This window comes from Pavona decussata, unplaced genomic scaffold (genome assembly GCF_977016875.1).
Source record: "Pavona decussata unplaced genomic scaffold, jaPavDecu1.1 SCAFFOLD_291, whole genome shotgun sequence".
In the NCBI taxonomy this organism is placed as follows: Eukaryota; Metazoa; Cnidaria; class Anthozoa; order Scleractinia; family Agariciidae; genus Pavona; species Pavona decussata.
This window is the reverse complement of record NW_028145690.1, coordinates 540,162-546,161: the sequence shown is the minus strand read 5'-3', so window position 1 is coordinate 546,161 and position 6,000 is coordinate 540,162. Positions and strand designations below refer to the sequence as shown.

Genomic DNA, 6,000 nt, shown 5'->3' with positions numbered 1-6,000 from the left:
CAGAGGCCACCTTAAAGTGAACAAAAGTTGGATTTTCTTGAAATATATGCCTTGAGTTTTGAAAACGAGTGCTAAATTTAAGGCTGGGAGCCAGGCAGGAACACAGCCGCAAGATGTGTTTCTGCCTCGAGTGGAACTCTTATTTGTAGGGGGCTAGCCGTCAAGGATAGTCTGGCTAGACACTGCAGTAGCAGGTCTAACAGGCTACATGACTCGGGGGTGCCTAACTTAAATCCAGAAGGGGTAGGGTGGGTCAGAATTTGAAACTTTATGCATTTTCTTGCTTGAGTGAGTATAGGTATGGCTGCATTAGTCTGCTCTGATTTCAAATGCAGACTACATGAAGCTGTCAGATTGCCTTGAAGACATGGAACATAAACACAAGACTCAAGTTGGCTGTTGGATGGCAACAGTTTGCGGTGTCACAGTAAGTTTCCAGCAAACAGGGGGATTCTAGTGGACAAGGCATTTTAAGTTGTGCGCCCGGTTTTCATAAAATCAGGTATATATCTCTGGTGAATGATGGGTTAGCTGGTAAATTAATTCTGCAGCTGACTGGAATGATGTCATGTAGTGCCAGAGACTACCTTAAAGTGAACAAACGTTGGATTTTCTTGAAATATATGCCTGGAGTTTTGAAAACGAGTGCAAAATTTAAGGTTGGGAGCCAGGCAGGAACACAGCCGCAGGCTGTGTTTCTGCCTTGAGTGGAGCTCTTATTTGTTGCGGGCTTGCCGTCAAGGATAGTCTGGCTAGACACTACAGTAGCAGGGCTAACAGGCCACATGACTCGCGGGTGCCTTACTTAAATCCAGGGGGGGGGGGGGGGTAGGGTGGGTCAGAATTTGACACTTAATGCATTTTCTCGCTTGAGTGAGTATAGGTATGGCTGCATTAGTTTGCTCTAATTTCAATTGCAGACTACATGAAGCTGTCAGATTGCCTTAAAGACATGGAACAAAAAAACAAGACTTAAGATGGCTGTTGGATGGCAACAGTTTGCGGTGTCACGGTAAGTTTCCAGCAAACAGGGGGATTATAGTGGACAAGGCATTTTAAGTTGTGCGCCCGGTTTTCATAAAATCAGGTATATATCTCTGGTGAATGATGGGTTAGCTGGTAAATTAATTCTGCAGCTGACTGGAATGATGTCATGTAGTGCCAGAGGCCACCTTAAAGTGAACAAAAGTTGGATTTTCTTGAAATATATGCGTGGAGTTTTGAAAACGAGTGCAAAATTTAAGGCTGGGAGCCAGGCAGGAACACAGCCGCAGGCTGTGTTCTTGCCTTGAGTGGAGCTCTTATTTGTAGGGGGCTTGCCGTCAAAGATAGTCTGGCTATACACTACAGGAGCAGGGCTAACAGGCCACATGACTCGGGGGTGCCTTACTTAAATCCAGTGGGGGTAGGGTGGGTCAGAATTTGACACTTAATGCATTTTCTCGCTTGATTGAGTATAGGTATGGCTGCATTAGTTTGCTCTAATTTCAATTGCAGACTACATGAAGCTGTCAGATTGCTTTGAAGACATGGAACATAAACACAAGACTCAAGTTGGCTGTTGGATGGCAACAGTTTGCGGTGTCACGGTAAGTTTCCAGCAAACAGGGGGATTCTAGTGGACAAGGCATTTTAAGTTGTGAGCCCGGTTTTCATAAAATCAGGTATATATCTCTGGTGAATGATGGGTTAGCTGGTAAATTAATTCTGCAGCTGACTGGAATGATGTCATGTAGTGCCAGAGGCCACCTTAAAGTGAACAAAAGTTGGATTTTCTTGAAATAATTATCTCTGGTGAATGATGGGTTAGCTGGTAAATTAATTCTGCAGCTGACTGGAATGATGTCATGTAGTGCCAGAGGCCACCTTAAAGTGAACAAACGTTGGATTTTCTTGAAATATATGCCTCGAGTTTTGAAAACGAGTGCAAAATTTAAGGCTGGGAGCCAGGCAGGAACACAGCCGCAGGCTGTGTTTCTGCCTTGAGTGGAGCTCTTATTTGCACGGGGCTTGCCGTCAAGGATAGTCTGGCTAGACACTACAGTAGCAGGGCTAACAGGCCACATGACTCGCGGGTGCCTTACTTAAATCCAGGGGGGGTAGGGTGGGTCAGAATTTGACACTTAATGCATTTTCTCGCTTGAGTGAGTATAGGTATGGCTGCATTAGTTTGCTCTGATTTCAATTGCAGACTACATGAAGCTGTCAGATTGCCTTGAAGAAATGGAACAAAAAAACAAGACTCAAGATGGCTGTTGGATGGCAACAGTTTGCGGTGTCACGGTAAGTTTCCAGCAAACAGGGGGATTCTAGTGGACAAGGCATTTCAAGTTGTGCGCCCGGTTTTCATAAAATCAGGTATATATCTCTGGTGAATGATGGGTTAGCTGGTAAATTAATTCTGCAGTTGACTGGAATGATGTCATGTAGTGCCAGAGGCCACCTTAAAGTGAACAAAAGTTGGATTTTCTTGAAACATATGCCTGGAGTTTTGAAAACATGTGCAAAATTTAATGCTGGGAGCCAGGCAGGAACACAGCCGCAGGCTGTTTTTCTGCTTCGAGTGGAGCTCTTATTTGTAGGGGGCTTGCCGTCAAGGATAGTCTGGCTAGACACTACAGGAGCAGGGCTAACAGGCCACATGGGTCGGGGGTTCCTTACTTAAATCCAGGAGGGGTAGGGTGGGTCAGAATTTGACACTTAATGCATTTTCTCGCTTAAGTGAGGATAAGTATGGCTGCATTAGTTTGTTCTGATTTCAATTGCAGACTACATGAAGCTGTCAGATTGCCTTGAAGACATGGAACATAAACACAAGACTCAAGTTGGCTGTTGGATGGCAACAGTTTGCGGTGTCACGGTAAGTTTCCAGCAAACAGGGGGATTCTAGTGGACAAGGCATTTTAAGTTGTGAGCCCGGTTTTCATAAAATCAGGTATATATCTCTGGTGAATGATGGGTTAGCTGGTAAATTAATTCTGCAGCTGACTGGAATGATGTCATGTAGTGCCAGAGGCCACCTTAAAGTGAACAAACGTTGGATTTTCTTGAAATATATGCCTTGAGTTTTGGAAACGAGTGCTAAATTTAAGGCTGGGTGCCAGGCAGGAACACAGCCGCAGGCTGTGTTTCTGCCTTGAGTGGAGCTCTTATTTGTAGGGAGCTTGCCGTCAAGGATAGTCTGACTAGACACTACAGGAGCAGGGCTAACAGGCCACATGACTCGGGGGTGCCTTACTTAAATCCAGGAGGGGTAGGGTGGGTCAGAATTTGACACTTAATGCATTTTCTCGCTTGAGTGAGTATAAGTATGGCTGCATTAGTTTGCTCTGATTTCAATTGCAGACTACATGAAGCTGTCAGATTGCCTTGAAGACATGGAACATAAACACAAGACTCAAGTTGGCTGTTGGATGGCAACAGTTTGCGGTGTCACGGTAAGTTTCCAGCAAACAGGGGGATTCTAGTGGACAAGGCATTTTAAGTTGTGCGCCCGGTTTTCATAAAATCAGGTATATATCTCTGGTGAATGATAGGTTAGCTGGTAAATTAATTCTGCAGCTGACTGGAATGATGTCATGTAGTGCCAGAGGCCACCTTAAAGTGAACAAAAGTTGGATTTTCTTGAAATATGTGCCTGGAGTTTTGAAAACATGTGCAAAATTTAAGGCTGGGAGCCAGGCAGGAACACAGCCGCAGGCTGTGTTTCTGCCTTGAGTGGAAGTAGTTAAGGGGGTAGATAGAGGTAACAACCAATCAGGATTGAGTATTTTCAAAATGGACCAATCAGGATCGAGTATGAAATCCTAAGTGTCATGGCCGCCGACGAGGGGCGTTGGTCAACCCAAAAATCACGCAACACAGTCATTGGTCACACAATAATCTTTTATTACACATATTTCATCAAATCTTTGTACCAAATCATAAAAGCTTCACATTCTTTCATGGCACAATGGTGCCAGCTTGATTTATGGTATCCACATCCTGGATTTAGTTCAGTGTTTTCAGGCAAAATGTCTAACAGTTTTTGAAACTTGGGACATCCGCATCTTTCCAAATCCAAGAAAGAGATGTTGAGGTCCAGCAACAAATCCTTTTGGATGTGACCCCCTTTGAAGGCTATCACGGATCTTTGCTCGGTCTTGAATTCTTTATACAAGGCACGTACAACAGACTTGGGACTGACTTTGATTTCTTCTTCTTTCATGTCAGGGTAGTAGGATAAACCGTGAATGGTGTGAGCGTAGAGCCAACTTTTTTGTTCAACAGGTGTTAGTTTGTTGTAACCACGTCTTGGGTTGAAGGCGTACCTCCCCACATCACCCTTCCAACTACAGTATCCAAGCTCTCGGCATTCGAAACGTGCATGTCCATATTTGTTTGGAAAGAAACCCTCCATGTCAATAATGAGACAGACATCGTCTTGCTGGTGAAGCATGATGATTGTGAATGATTTTAATTTTTGAGTACAATATTTTTAAATATATAATATAAGAGGGGTACCCCCCTACCCCCTATATTAGTACCCAGTTTAGGGAGAGTATATAAAAGGAGAAGACGAGTTTTTGGTTTTATTGCAAGTAATGGATGAGACCGAGAGAAGGCGACAAGCTAAAGTCAATTGGCAAAGGAATTATACTTTGAATAAGGATAAAATTTTGAATCGCAAAAAAATATACTATGAAGAAAATAGGGTGAGAATCTGTGCCCGTGCTCGCGAGTTGAGAAAGCATCCTGAGAGAAGCAGAGATTTTAATGGGCGCGGCAAACAATCACCTCGAGAACTGGCTAAGAAGAAGAGTGAATATTACCACACGAACAAGGAACATTTGCTGAAAAAAGCACGGAAGAGACGTCGTAACCTGACCCCAGAGGAAAAACTCCACAAGTTGGAAGTGTTGAAAAAATGGAGAGCCAAGAACCCTGTGAAAACATCGACATTTTATCGCCGAGGTAGAAATGAAAAAGCTGAAAACCGGTTGTTGTTTAACAAGGTGATGGAACAGTTGTTGTCGTTTCGATGCAATGTGGGGGATACGGATGAAAATGTGGAACTGTGTGAACCGAATACAGCGATTGCTGAACATTATTTTATGGAAGACTATGCATGTGTAGCCCGTAGGATCTTTGAAATGATTGATGATGAAGTATGTTATCCGGGGTTTAAAAGGTTTTCATTGTTGATTTCTCGTCGTGCCGTCTCCGGACGTATAAGAGGGTTACATTTTGATAAAAAACCACGCAAGTTTGTAATTCATTAAATGTTGTATTATTGAAAATAAAAAGTTACAAAGTGTATACTGTTCAGGCTTATGCACAGTCTTTTATGAAGTCTTTTTGCATGGTGGAACCTTGGATGGTACCTTTGATGGCATTCTTTTTCCAACCGGCGGGTTTTCCTTTAGCTTTACGTCTCTGCTTGGCTCGTGCTTTTAAATCAGCACGGTAACCCTCAGGATCCGTTACACACTTTTCCATCATGCTTCCAAATTTCATTAAAGCATTTTGCCATGCTCTTGTACCGTCTTCCCCTCCATCGTCACACGTCCTACGCATTAACTTTTGCGCATGCTCTCTTGGTGATTCTAATTTTCTCTTGGGGGTGCAAAGACTCTTGAAGGGGTGTTTCCTGGGAAATTGGGAGAGACGCATCAATTCGTTGGGCGGGTACTTTTGCTCCACACGATGCGCCGGGGGGATTCTTGCGCTTAACCAATCCCATACTTTCTTTTCTGGGGGTGAGTCAGCCCACTGGAAGAAACGACATCCGTTCTTGCGGCATTTGAAGTATAACCTGCCCGGGTTGTTGACTGAGGCGGACATGGCTAAAATCAGGGAACTTTCACAGTAACATTCTATGTTTTCGAAGGGAATTTCTTCTTCGTTGTTTCCTGTGGCTCCGTAGCAGTGGCAGAGATCTGTTCCCACCTTTTCTAGATAGGTGCAGAAGCGGTCGGAATCCTCGGTTCCACAGGTGACGAGACACATCGTACCTTCCAC

General features: G+C 44.0%; 1 long non-coding RNA gene across 1 annotated transcript; it reads left to right on the top strand.

Annotated features, from left to right (window-relative positions):
• Nucleotides 1–327: 327 nt before the first annotated feature.
• On the top strand, nt 328–3,437 carry LOC146454998 (uncharacterized). Its single transcript, XR_014859131.1, has 3 exons — nt 328–427; nt 2,769–2,860; nt 3,346–3,437. It is a non-coding gene; the product is annotated as an uncharacterized LOC146454998 (long non-coding RNA).
• Nucleotides 3,438–6,000: the final 2,563 nt, after the last annotated feature.